This window comes from Malaya genurostris, chromosome 2, assembly GCF_030247185.1.
Source record: "Malaya genurostris strain Urasoe2022 chromosome 2, Malgen_1.1, whole genome shotgun sequence".
In the NCBI taxonomy this organism is placed as follows: domain Eukaryota; kingdom Metazoa; phylum Arthropoda; class Insecta; order Diptera; family Culicidae; genus Malaya; species Malaya genurostris.
In genome coordinates this window covers 196152975-196164836 of record NC_080571.1, presented here as the reverse complement: position 1 = coordinate 196164836, position 11862 = coordinate 196152975, and the positions used below count along the sequence as shown (strand labels likewise).

Below are 11862 nucleotides of genomic sequence, written 5' to 3'. Positions count from 1 at the left end.
GCCAGGAACCAAAATCCAGGAACCAAAATTTTTTTTTGGTTCCTGATTTTTAGTGCTTAAGGCGCCACCTATGTCTCAAAAAATCAACCAACAGCGTCAAGTAAGGAACCAAAATCCAGGGACTAAAATATATAAGAGGAAAATATCGAATTTTAAATAAACTTTTTATTAATATAATTAGTAGAATTTTTCAATCCGAATACTCTTGTGGATGTCACGGCACGTATTGTGTAGTTAAACGGTAAAGTATGTAGTTCACCATATGTGAATAATTAATTTTCATCAGTGGTTATATGAATGATCAAATATAACACCTTGGGCATAGTGATAGAATCATTGCTACTATGCCTGGCTACTACTCACTGCAGTGGTTCTTCTGGGAAAAGGGTCAAACAAGAGATATGGGGTAAAATGTGTAGTTCGCCATATATGAACAATAAATATTCATCAGTCGTTATATGGATGATCAAAATAACACTCTAGGCATAGTGATAGAATCATTGCTACTATGCCTGGCTACTACTCACTGCAGTGGTTCTTCTGGGAAAAGGGTCAGACAAGAGATATGGGGTAAAATGTGTAGTTCGCCATATGTGAATAATAAATTTTCATCAGTCGTTATATGGATGATCAAAAATAACACTCTAGGCATAGTGATAGAATCATTGCTACTATGCCTGGCTACTACTCACTGCAGTGGTTCTTCTGGGAAAAGGGTCAGACAAGAGATATGGGGTAAAATGTGTAGTTCGCCATATGTGAATAATAAATTTTCATCAGTCGTTATATGGATGATCAAAAATAACACCTTCGGCATAGTGATAGAATCATTGCTACTATGCCTGGCTACTATTCACTGCAGTGGTTCTTCTGGGAAAAGGGTCAGACAAGAGATATGGGGTAAAATGTGTAGTTCGCCATATGTGAATAATAAATTTTCATCAGTCGTTATATGGATGATCAAAAATAACACTCTAGGCATAGTGATAGAATCATTGCTACTATTCCTGGCTACTACTCACTGCAGTGGTTCTTCTGGGAAAAGGGTCAGACAAGAGATATGGGGTAAAATGTGTTGATCGCCATATGTGAATAATAAATTTTCATCAGTCGTTATATGAATGATCAAAAATAACACTCTAGGCATAGTGATAGAATCATTGCTACTATTCCTGGCTACTACTCACTGCAGTGGTTCTTCTGGGAAAAGGGTCAGACAAGAGATATGGGGTAAAATGTGTAGTTCGCCATATATGAACAATAAATATTCATCAGTCGTTATATGGATGATCAAAAATAACACTCTAGGCATAGTGATAGAATCATTGCTACTATGCCTGGCTACTACTCACTGCAGTGGTTCTTCTGGGAAAAGGGTCAGACAAGAGATATGGGGTAAAATGTGTAGTTCGCCATATGTGAATAATAAATTTTCATCAGTCGTTATATGGATGATCAAAAATAACACTCTAGGCATAGTGATAGAATCATTGCTACTATGCCTGGCTACTACTCACTGCAGTGGTTCTTCTGGGAAAAGGGTCAGACAAGAGATATGGGGTAAAATGTGTAGTTCGCCATATATGAACAATAAATATTCATCAGTCGTTATATGGATGATCAAAAATAACACTCTAGGCATAATGATAGAATCATTGCTACTATTCCTGGCTACTACTCACTGCAGTGGTTCTTCTGGGAAAAGGGTCAGACAAGAGATATGGGGTAAAATGTGTAGTTCGCCATATATGAACAATAAATATTCATCAGTCGTTATATGGATGATCAAAAATAACACTCTAGGCATAGTGATAGAATCATTGCTACTATGCCTGGCTACTACTCACTGCAGTGGTTCTTCTGGGAAAAGGGTCAGACAAGAGATATGGGGTAAAATGTGTAGTTCGCCATATGTGAATAATAAATTTTCATCAGTCGTTATATGGATGATCAAAAATAACACTCTAGGCATAGTGATAGAATCATTGCTACTATGCCTGGCTACTACTCACTGCAGTGGTTCTTCTGGGAAAAAGGTCAGACAAGAGATATGGGGTAAAATGTGTAGTTCGCCATATGTGAATAATAAATTTTCATCAGTCGTTATATGGATGATCAAAAATAACACTCTAGGCATAGTGATAGAATTATTGCTACTATGCCTGGCTACTACTCACTGCAGTGGTTCTTCTGGGAAAAGGGTCAGACAAAAGATATGGGGTAAAATGTGTTGATCGCCATATGTGAATAATAAATTTTCATCAGTGGTTATATGAATGATCAAAAATAACACTCTAGGCATAGTGATAGAATCATTGCTACTATTCCTGGCTACTACTCACTGCAGTGGTTCTTCTGGGAAAAGGGTCAGACAAGAGATATGGGGTAAAATGTGTTGATCGCCATATGTGAATAATAAATTTTCATCAGTGGTTATATGAATGATCAAAAATAACACTCTAGGCATAGTGATAGAATCATTGCTACTATTCCTGGCTACTACTCACTGCAGTGGTTCTTCTGGGAAAAGGGTCAGACAAGAGATATGGGGTAAAATGTGTAGTTCGCCATATGTGAATAATAAATTTTCATCAGTCGTTATATGGATGATCAAAAATAACACCTTCGGCATAGTGATAGAATCATTGCTACTATGCCTGGCTACTACTCACTGCAGTGGTTCTTCTGGGAAAAGGGTCAGACAAGAGATATGGGGTAAAATGTGTAGTTCACCATATGTGAATAATAAATTTTCATCAGTCGTTATATGGATGATCAAAAATAACACCTTCGGCATAGTGATAGAATCATTGCTACTATGCCTGGCTACTACTCACTGCAGTAGTTCTTCTGGGAAAAGGGTCAGACAAAAGATATGGGGTAAAATGTGTAGTTCGCCATATGTGAATAATAAATTTTCATCAGTCGTTATATGGATGATCAAAAATAACACTCTAGGCATAGTGATAGAATCATTGCTACTATGCCTGGCTACTACTCACTGCAGTGGTTCTTCTGGGAAAAGGGTCAGACAAGAGATATGGGGTAAAATGTGTAGTTCGCCATATGTGAATAATAAATTTTCATCAGTCGTTATATGGATGATCAAAAATAACACCTTCGGCATAGTGATAGAATCATTGCTACTATGCCTGGCTACTACTCACTGCAGTGGTTCTTCTGGGAAAAGGGTCAGACAAGAGATATGGGGTAAAATGTGTAGTTCACCATATGTGAATAATAAATTTTCATCAGTCGTTATATGGATGATCAAAAATAACACCTTCGGCATAGTGATAGAATCATTGCTACTATGCCTGGCTACTACTCACTGCAGTGGTTCTTCTGGGAAAAGGGTCAGACAAGAGATATGGGGTAAAATGTGTAGTTCGCCATATGTGAATAATAAATTTTCATCAGTCGTTATATGGATGATCAAAAATAACACTCTAGGCATAGTGATAGAATCATTGCTACTATGCCTGGCTACTACTCACTGCAGTGGTTCTTCTGGGAAAAGGGTCAGACAAGAGATATGGGGTAAAATGTGTAGTTCGCCATATGTGAATAATAAATTTTCATCAGTCGTTATATGGATGATCAAAAATAACACTCTAGGCATAGTGACAGAATCATTGCTACTATGCCTGGCTACTACTCACTGCAGTAGTTCTTCTGGGAAAAGGGTCAGACAAAAGATATGGGGTAAAATGTGTAGTTCGCCATATGTGAATAATAAATTTTCATCAGTCGTTATATGGATGATCAAAAATAACACCTTCGGCATAGTGATAGAATCATTGCTACTATGCCTGGCTACTACTCACTGCAGTGGTTCTTCTGGGAAAAGGGTCAAACAAGAGATATGGGGTAAAATGTGTAGTTCGCCATATATGAACAATAAATATTCATCAGTCGTTATATGGATGATCAAAAATAACACTCTAGGCATAGTGACAGAATCATTGCTACTATGCCTGGCTACTACTCACTGCAGTGGTTCTTCTGGGAAAAGGGTCAGACATAGTAGCAACGTACGGAATGCATAAGAACGCAGGTTCGAGTCCTGTCTCTGAGCGTATCTTTTTCCAAAAATTCATCTTTTCTGTTAGTTTTTCTTTCACTTCTCCAATATATATTTCCGCTCAGTCATTGCAGAAACTGAACTTAGTCATGGCGGCTTTACGTCAAACTAAAAATTAATAAATCGCTAGTGAGATTATTTGACACACACAGGCAGCAGGGACAGGGGCTTGACGAACCCCCCCTTATGCGAGTCGGGTGGTAGCTTGGGAGTCTTTCCTAAGCGAAAACCGTTCACACACCCGTGTGGATTACCACCATTGGCACTTCCTTCTGGAGGTGACCGGACTGTGGTCTCCAGACAGCTCAAGAGGAGGAAGCCTAGGATATGGCGGGGGTTCAACAGTGGGCTCTTGGGTTTCGCGGACGATATCGTTTTATCAGTAACAGGCGAGACGCCGGAGGAGGTAGAAATGTTGGCGGTAGAATCGATCCACATCATCGAAAACTGGATGAATGGAGTCAAGCTGAAGATAGCCCACCACAAAACGGAGGTGCTATTGGTGAGCAACTGCAAGGAAGTGCAGCGAGTGTAAATCTCCGTCGGAGGACACGCAATAGCATCGAAGCGACAACTGAAGCATCTGGGTGTGATGATCGACGATCGGCTAAACTTCAACAGCCACGTCGACTACGCCTGTGAAAAGGCGGCGAAGGCGATCAACGCACTGTCAAAGATTATGCCAAACACCAGTGGTCCAAGAAGCAGCAAGAGGCGACTGCTGGCGAGTGTGTCATCTTCGATACTGCGGTACGGAGCTCCAGCCTGGGGTGCGGCGCTAAAAACCAAGCGAAATCGGGCGAAGCTAAACAGTGCGTTCCTGCTCATGGCTATGCGAGTAGCGAGCGCATATAGAACGATATCGTCGGAGGCAGTTTGTGTGATTGTTGGGATGATCCTAATCTGCATCACATTGGAGGAGGATATCGAGTGCTACATGCGGAGGACGACCAGGCAAGTGAGAACGTTAGTGCTCAATGTCAAAGTGGCAACAGGAATGGGATTCCACGGAGAAAGTGAGATGGACCCATCGGCTCATCCCTAATGTGTCGACCTGGGTGAACCGGAAGCATGGAGAAGTAAACTTCCACCTAACCCAGTTTTTGTCTGGTCATGGCTGCTTCAGGCAGTACCTACATCGGTTTGGCCATGCCGCTTCGCCCTTCTGCCCGGAGTGCGTGAACATGGAGGAGACACTGGAGCACGTAGTGTTCATTTGCCCCAGATTCGAGGCGATAAGATCAATGCCGGCATTAAATGTAGAAAACGTTGTCGACGAGATGTGCCACACTGAGAAGATGTGGAACGCGATCAGCAGGGTAGTTACAAAAATGCTGACGGAGTTACAGAGAAAGTAGAGGAGCGACCAGCAAGCTGGGATCGCTTGAAGAGTTTGCGCAATACGGAATCGGTTTTCTCTGCGCAATACGCAATCGGTTTTCTCTGCTGAGGGAGGTTGGGAGGAAGAAAAAAGAACACACAGAGAGACAGAGAGATTGCTCAGCTCGATGAACTGAGTCGAATGGCATATGACACTTGGCTTTTCACTAGTCGGTTTTTCATGTGATTGCATAACCTTTCTATATGAGAAAGGCAGAAAGATCTTGAATTCAATAATAAATAACTGAAATACAGGCAAGTCTATGTTCCAATTCTATCTTAAACAAGCTTTAAGATGAAGAGGCGTGCAGCGGGCAAGATGGATCGATCAAATTGAGGACAACCTACGGACCCTTCGCAGCTGCCGAGGCTGGCGGCGAACAGCCATGAATCGAGTTGAATGGAGACGCCTCCTGTATACAGCAGAGACCCGCGTGGTCTACGACTGAAAGAGTGAGTGAGTGATGGTGGCTTCACACATACTCATACATAAATACATAAAGCGTTTTGGAAGAATATCCACAAACCGAATGAACGAATTCTGAAATATAAATTATTGGTCGAAAAGCATCGTTAGTTCCTTCAAAAATTCATGAGGAATGGAAAAATATGATTCACTTATATACTGATATGATATGCACTTCACAAAATAGAAATTTCTAGTGCACATCTTACAAGTAGTATTCCCATATATAGAAGATCTTGTTTGAATGTAATTGAGATCTTTTACAAAATGATACTTAGTTGGAATCAGCAAGGTGAAGTATTGTCATCATGCCAAAGATTTTGATCTGTAACAATGCATGACCGTATTTGCTATGAGCGAATAAATCAATTATAAGAGCACTTTGGTTATAAATTGAATGAATAAATTTCAGCACGCATACATGTGTCCTCCTAATATTAGTCAATAAAAAAGACTCATGGTTTATAATTATGCATAGTTAGTGTTTATTTTACTAACGAACAGAACATGTCGTCAGCTCACTGCGCAAAATCGCTGAAAATATAACATATTTCTGCGCCGGGTTTGTATGCTACGCGTTGTGTGATGATTCGTTCAATTCATGCTGGTGAAATTTTACGTGCCCAATTATAGCACTGAATTTTAACTGAATGTTCGTTCATACCAAACATTACAGAAAACTTAATTTTAAATTACTTACGGTTAAATTATACTACTGCAAATTTTATAATGAATTGCTGATCATATATCCGATGATATGGACAAAAAATTGTGTTGCTGATGTTGCTAAAGTAATTCGTATTCACGACAAAACACTGCATGACGAGACTGATAGGTAAGGTAAATACTATGTTTGGGTGTCATTTCACACATCGAGAGCGTTACTAAATTAATCTATATTTGATTTCTGCATAACATTTTTCTTTGTCGTGTTAAATTCGATATTTATACTAATTGGGAGGTGATATTCACTTGTGAATGATTATGCGAGGTACGCTATAACGTTCAACAGTCGACTGTATTATCACGATCACTGAATGCTGAACCTGCGGATCTTCAGGCAGGGCTGTAGTGCAGTGTGGATACCACAGCTCGATAATTTGCTCATATTGTACTAAAATATGGTGAAATATAAAATTATTATCAATTCGATTACTAAGTAATTGTTTAATGTGATAAAATAGACCTGAACATAAAATATAATGTTGATTTATGAACGGTAACACAATTTCATAGTGTCATCCACGTCAAGAGAGAGAAACTATATCCAGCATTATACAACTGGTACTTCATATTCTAGAAAAATGCCTTCGACAATGGAGAAATCGAGACAAATCGATCACCAGAATATTTAAATTCTAAATAAAATAAGGCACAAATCTCCTAATAACTAGGGGAACGTGCCACTTGAGCCAATTAGTTCTGAACGTAAACTTATTTTCAATATTTAATGTTTCGTGCAGGAAAAATTATTTACATTTTAGTTCATTCATTCATCTACACTTAACTCGAACTCAATTCTACGTTGATCTCGTGGCAGTTTTTTTCTGTTATCTATATAAACAAGTAAACGCCCTATGCATTGAGCAACCAATTCAACGTATTGCATTTTTACCGGGATTTATAATCGGAATTACAAATGTGTATATGCGAAAAATTTACCTTGCAGACTGTCGTTAACAAATACTAGGTCTCGACAAAATTGCCTGTAAATGTACAAGATTGTAAAAAAAACACAATTAATAAACAATAAATATATATATATATATATATATATATATATATATATATATATATATATATATATATATATATATATATATATATATATATATATATATATATATATATATATATATATATATATATATATATATATATATATATATATATATATATATATATATAGATATATACAATAGAAAAAAACTTACCTTTGTTGGCAAATCTCCTACACGCCTCACCACGATGAAATTTGCCTGTAAATAATAAAAATAAAGTTAATTCTACATGCATAATATATATATATATATATATATATATATATATATATATATATATATATATATATATATATATATATATATATATATACAATAGAAAAAAAAATATATATATATATATTATGCATGTAGAATTAACTTTATTTTTATTATTTACAGGCAAATTTCATCGTGGTGAGGCGGCTCTTCAAATGGGTATCGAGTTCTCTACGGAGAAAACTGAGCTGGTTGTATTTTCAAGGAAGCGAGAACCAGCACAATTACAGCTTCAACTAGGGGGTGAAACCATAGCTCAGGTCTTCACATTTAAATATCTCGGGGTCTGGTTCGACTCCAAAGGCACCTGGGGATGTCACATTAGGTATCTGAAACAAAAATGCCAACAGAGAATCAATTTTCTTCGTACAATAACCGGATCATGGTGGGGTGCCCACCCAGGAGACCTGATCAGGTTATACCAAACAACGATATTGTCCGTGATGGAATACGGATGCTTTTGCTTCCGATCCGCGGCGAACACTCATTTCATCAAGCTGGAAAGAATTCAGTATCGTTGTTTGCGTATTGCCTTAGGTTGCATGCAGTCGACTCATACGATGAGTCTCGAAGTGCTCGCGGGCGTCTTACCGTTGAAAAACCGATTCTGGGATCTCTCATATCGATTGCTAATCCGATGCGACATCTTGAATCCGATGGTGATTGAAAACTTCGAAAGGCTTGTCGAGCTCAATTCTCAGACCCGTTTTATGTCCTTGTATTTTGATTACATGGCTCAGAATATTAATCCTTCTTCGTTTGTTTCCAATCGTGCTCATTTCTTGGATACTTCTGATTCTACTGTGTTTTTCGACACATCCATGAGAGAAGAAATTCGTGGAATCCCGGATCACGTGCGCCCTCAAGTGGCCCCAAATATTTTTTATAATAAATTTAGAACAGTCAACTGTGAAAAGGTGTTTTACACTGACGGTTCAAACATCAACAGGTCCACAGGCTTCGGCATCTTCAATCAAAACATCACCGCTTCTCACAAACTCAATGATCCGGCTTCAGTTTACGTCGCAGAATTAGCTGCTATTCAGTACACCCTTGAGATCATTGAAACCTTGCCCAAAGACCATTACTTCATTGTCACGGACAGTCTAAGCTCAATAGAAGCTCTCCGGGCAATGAAGCCAGGAAAGTATCCCCCATATTTCCTGGGGAAAATACGGGAACACTTGCGAACTTTATCTGAACGGTCTTATTTAATATCGTTAGTCTGGGTCCCTTCGCATTGTTCCATTCCAGGCAATGAAAAGGCAGACTCATTGGCTAAGGTGGGCGCATTAGAAGGTGATATTTATGAAAGACCAATCTGCTTCAATGAATTTTTCAGTATCTCTCGTCAGAAAACTCTCGAAAGTTGGCAAACTTCATGGAGCAATGGCGAACTGGGACGATGGCTACATTCCATTATCCCTAGGGTATCGACGAAACCTTGGTTCAGGGGGATGAACGTGAGTCGCGATTTCATTCGTGTTATGTCGCGGCTCATGTCAAATCACTACACCTTCAACGCACATCTCCGGCGTGTTGGGCTTGCGGAGAGCGGTCTCTGCACCTGTGGCGACGGTTATCAGGACATCGAGCATGTCGTGTGGTCGTGCGTAGAGTATCGTGACGCCAGGTCGAAGCTACTGGAATCCCTTAGGGCCCGAGGTAGACCGCCTGAGGTTCCGGTTCGGGATGTGTTGGCGAGTCGGGATAGTTTATATATGCTTCTCATATACCAGTACCTTAAACACATTGATATACAAGTGTAATGTGTTATCCCTCGCTCAGAAAGTATAAACTCCACCTACAGGTTCGACACTAACATCCGCCCGATTCTCTCGATCCCCGTCCCTGTCCACCATCTTCATTGGAACTAACAAGATCTTTTTTTGTCACTCACTTTTTCGTTACCCCTTCCCTGTCTCTTCACCATCTCGATGGCAACTAATTAGATCTTTATCGTTTTCAAACATTTTGTTCCCACATCCCCTTTTTACCCCGTTTCCACTATATTTACTTTTTTTTCATTCTCTTCCGTAACATCACCATCATCGTCCACGGAAGGCCGCCCCAGTCGAAAACCGGCATGCGGGCCACCCGCCGGGCCTTCGTAGCCTGGGGGTGTTTCCCGCGGACCCACACGGACCGAAGGATGCGGCCAACATGGATCTTCGCCAACGGCATATGGAAGACCCTCATGCGATATTCAATTCACCGGCCACTACCGATAGCTTCTCGAGAATCCGCTACCGCTACATTACATAATGATACTTTTCTAGTTTTAAGTTAGTCGTAATTAAGATTAGTAAATACCCTTGGCATCTTAGAGCTTAAGCAGTGTGCCTTAAAATTATACTATAATATTGAATAAAAAAAATCGTGGTGAGGCGTGTAGGAGATTTGCCAACAAAGGTAAGTTTTTTTCTATTGTATATATCTATATATATATATATATATATATATATATATATATATATATATATATATATATATATATATATATATATATATATATATATATATATATATATATATATATATATATATATATATATATATATATATATATATATATATTTATTGTTTATTAATTGTGTTTTTTTTACAATCTTGTACATTTACAGGCAATTTTGTCGAGACCTAGTATTTGTTAACGACAGTCTGCAAGGTAAATTTTTCGCATATACACATTTGTAATTCCGATTATAAATCCCGGTAAAAATGCAATACGTTGAATTGGTTGCTCAATGCATAGGGCGTTTACTTGTTTATATAGATAACAGAAAAAAACTGCCACGAGATCAACGTAGAATTGAGTTCGAGTTAAGTGTAGATGAATGAATGAACTAAAATGTAAATAATTTTTCCTGCACGAAACATTAAATATTGAAAATAAGTTTACGTTCAGAACTAATTGGCTCAAGTGGCACGTTCCCCTAGTTATTAGGAGATTTGTGCCTTATTTTATTTAGAATTTAAATATTCTGGTGATCGATTTGTCTCGATTTCTCCATTGTCGAAGGCATTTTTCTAGAATATGAAGTACCAGTTGTATAATGCTGGATATAGTTTCTCTCTCTTGACGTGGATGACACTATGAAATTGTGTTACCGTTCATAAATCAACATTATATTTTATGTTCAGGTCTATTTTATCACATTAAACAATTACTTAGTAATCGAATTGATAATAATTTTATATTTCACCATATTTTAGTACAATATGAGCAAATTATCGAGCTGTGGTATCCACACTGCACTACAGCCCTGCCTGAAGATCCGCAGGTTCAGCATTCAGTGATCGTGATAATACAGTCGACTGTTGAACGTTATAGCGTACCTCGCATAATCATTCACAAGTGAATATCACCTCCCAATTAGTATAAATATCGAATTTAACACGACAAAGAAAAATGTTATGCAGAAATCAAATATAGATTAATTTAGTAACGCTCTCGATGTGTGAAATGACACCCAAACATAGTATTTACCTTACCTATCAGTCTCGTCATGCAGTGTTTTGTCGTGAATACGAATTACTTTAGCAACATCAGCAACACAATTTTTTGTCCATATCATCGGATATATGATCAGCAATTCATTATAAAATTTGCAGTAGTATAATTTAACCGTAAGTAATTTAAAATTAAGTTTTCTGTAATGTTTGGTATGAACGAACATTCAGTTAAAATTCAGTGCTATAATTGGGCACGTAAAATTTCACCAGCATGAATTGAACGAATCATCACACAACGCGTAGCATACAAACCCGGCGCAGAAATATGTTATATTTTCAGCGATTTTGCGCAGTGAGCTGACGACATGTTCTGTTCGTTAGTAAAATAAACACTAACTATGCATAATTATAAACCATGAGTCTTTTTTATTGACTAA

At 38.3% G+C, this 11862-nt stretch overlaps 1 long non-coding RNA gene across 1 annotated transcript; it reads right to left on the bottom strand.

Annotated features, from left to right (window-relative positions):
• Positions 1-6356: 6356 nt before the first annotated feature.
• Positions 6357-7911, bottom strand: LOC131432605 (uncharacterized). The gene is made up of 3 exons (XR_009229907.1): positions 7865-7911; positions 7593-7636; positions 6357-7044 (listed from the first exon to the last, which is right to left on the bottom strand). It is a non-coding gene; the product is annotated as an uncharacterized LOC131432605 (long non-coding RNA).
• Positions 7912-11862: the final 3951 nt, after the last annotated feature.